General features: G+C 34.8%; 1 pseudogene; it reads left to right on the plus strand.

The window, feature by feature from the left end:
* LOC117625383 overlaps positions 1-1,044 on the plus strand; it is a 2,352-nt pseudogene extending 1,308 nt beyond the window's left edge.
* Positions 1,045-3,244: the final 2,200 nt, after the last annotated feature.

The following is a 3,244-nucleotide window of genomic DNA, read 5'->3' on the forward strand; positions in this document are numbered from 1 at the left end:
GATGTCTGTAATGGATGATATCTATGACGCATTCGGTACATTTGAAGAACTTGAGAACTTTACCGAAGCAATTCATCAAAGGTTTGAAATTATTTATTAAAAAAAAAAAATGTTTTGTTTATATGCTTCAGATGAATATGGTGTATGCAATTTACAGATGGCATGCCAATTGCATGGATGGACTGCCAGACTACATGCAAACATTCTTCCATGCGCTTTTGAATGTTTTCAATGAAATTGAGGAGGAGATGGTGAAAGAAGGAAGAGCATACCGAGCTCACTATGCAAAAGAAGCGGTATGTTAATTAATTAAAGAAACACACAGCTTATTAATTCACTATTACAATTAATTTACATAATATTTATGTCCCACATATGCAGTGGAAAACTATTACCAAAGCTTACTTTGATGAGGCCAAATGGTTCCACGAAGGATGCATCCCAAGCATGGAGGAGTATATGCGTGTTGCTGCAACTTCTGCTGCTAGCTTCGCACTTTCAGCTACATCTTTAGTTGGCATGGGAGATATTGTAACCAAGGAGTCCTTTGAGTGGTTGTTCAATGACCCTAAAATGCTTAGAGCTTCCAATATCATTGTTAGGCTCATGGATGACATCGTTTCGAGCAAGGTACACAAAGACTACGTACTAAATTGTGCTTTAACTATTACATAACTTAGGTCTCTCAATTCGTAACTATTTCATCACTTAGATTCTTGTTTGGGATTCTGGATTCCATTTTTGCAGTTTGAAAAAGGGAGGGGCCATGTTGCTTGTGCTATTGATTGTTACATGAAGCAATATGGGGTCTCAGATAAGCAAGAGATAATTGATGTCTTCAACAAACAAATTGTGGATTTGTGGAAAGATATCAACGAGGAGTTCCTTAGACCAACTTCTATGCCGATGCCTATCCTTGAACGTATTGTTAATTTAACAAGAGTCGTGGATCTCCTCTACAAAAAATATGATGCCTACACACATGGTGGAAAAGTGATGAACAATTGCATCGCTTCGTATTTGATTGATCCGGCACCAGTATGAGCCTATGAGTTGGATTATGAGAAAGAACTAGCTGTGCTTTATATATTCTCTGTTTGAATAATATGACCTAATGGCTTTGAGTTAGCCTTAGTGTCAGTTTAGTATTGTTGTACTTCTAAAAAAATTGTTTATCTTGAGAATAATCAACTTTGAAATAAAGCAGTTGAGTGTAGTGAAACTGTTGTGAGTATAAAACTGTCGAAGTGTTTGGTAAACTTTTATGTATAATTATTGTGGTTGTTTATAATAAGAAGAAAACTAATTTTAAGTACATACAGATATATATATATATATGTATATGGGAGCGGATCCGTGGCACTACGTTTTTTACACAAGTTTTGACACAATTTTTAGGCCATTAAATTACTCCACGTTTAATGGTTGAGATTAAATCAGACATGACAAATAGTTTTAATGTTTCAAATAAACAATCATTAATTTTATTTTCTCTCTCATAAAAATAAAATAAAATTTTTTTCTCTCTCCTCCCTTTTTTTTGGAAACGTAATCTCTTTTCTTGATAGTATCCTTTTTTACTTGGTACTCTAATCTCTCTTCTTTCTCACGCATACCTCTCTCTCTCTCTCTCTCTCTCTCTCTCTCTCTCTCTCTCTCCAGTAACTGCAAACCAACCGTATGAATTCTTTACTCCATTTTTATTCCATTTTCATTTTTCTTAAAACAAATACGTTTTGTTTTGTTATTTATTGTTTATGCTCAATGATATGCTTAAATATCTATTTCTGGTTGCTGGTGATTGAGAATTCTATTGCTAATGTGACATTTTGTTCTTGCAGAGGTTGAGTTCAAAAATCAAGTATGATGCTTTGGATAAATTTAATGAAGAGCTTGTAAGCATAAATTAAAGGATGAGATTTAGTTCAGATCTTCTATTTAATCCAGTTTCTTATGATGGACATTAGTGGGACATTGGAGTATTAAACTTTTAATTCCATTGAACTTGAAATTCTTATGTATGTATTAGATAGCAAATTATCAAATGTAGTTTATTTTCTTTATTTTGGCAGCTCGAGGCCTGTGTCCACCCATTTTTTGATCAACTTCGTGATCCTAATGCTCGTGGGCACCCTTTGCCACCTGTATTCAACTTCAACCCTCAAGGTTTGCTCTTCATTTCTGTGATTGATATCCCTGTACATATATATATGCTGCTGATAATGCGTTTGGAATGATGATGCTTGTGCAGAGCTGAAGGGAGCAACTTTTGAGCTTCTGTCCAGACTGATACCTGAGCATGCCCGAAAGCAATGTGCCTTTCTAGGTATCTAGATAAGGCACACCAAGGCAAATTCGTTTGCAGCGAGACTGTACTATCGTAATGCTAGCGAAAAAATTAGGGACATCCTAGTTTGTTTCCATGAAATAGTTCCAACACTTCTTTTTCTGGTTTTTCATTCTGACACATCACACTCTCGAAACTCCTGACTGACTATTGATTGGATAATGTATGTACTAAGATTTATCAGACTTAATAGAATCTCTCTCTACTTCTATCCCCTCCTTTTTATGTGCTTCCGTGGAAATATCTCATGATTTAGAATTGGTTCAAGTGCATATAAGTATAGTTTCCATGTGTTACTGCGGCCTGCTATGCCAATATGCTTGAAATCATTGGTAGCCATAGCCTAAACTCTGCAGATTTGGTAACTAGGTGACAATGAGTGATTTTGATCATGCTCATGCCAGACAGATTACACTTGATTTTGATCTTAACCGTTCAAATGCAGATCTCAATAAACAGGAATGATTCTCAGCTCTGTAACAAAAGATGGAGGTTTTTTTTCTGGTCCCAGGAAAGAGAGAGAGAGAGAGAGAGAGAGAGAGAGAGAGAGAGAGAGGTATGCGTGAGAAAGAAGAGAGATTATAGTACTAAGTAAAAAAGGATACTATCAAGAAAAGAGAGATTACGTTTCCAAGAAAAAGGGGAGGAGAGAGAATTATTTTATTTTATTTTTATGGGAGAGAAAATAAAATTAATGATTATTTATTTAAAACATTAAAAATATTTGTCATGTCTGATTTAATCTCAACCATTAAAAGTGGAGTAATCTAATGGCCCAAAAATTGTGTCAAAAATATGGTGCCACGAATCCGTCCCATATATGTATGTATGTATGTATGTATATATGTATACATATATATATATATATAAATTAGCAAAGGGAATTTGAAAAAACCA

This window comes from Prunus dulcis, chromosome 4 (assembly GCF_902201215.1).
Source record: "Prunus dulcis chromosome 4, ALMONDv2, whole genome shotgun sequence".
NCBI classification, from domain to species: Eukaryota; Viridiplantae; Streptophyta; class Magnoliopsida; order Rosales; family Rosaceae; genus Prunus; species Prunus dulcis.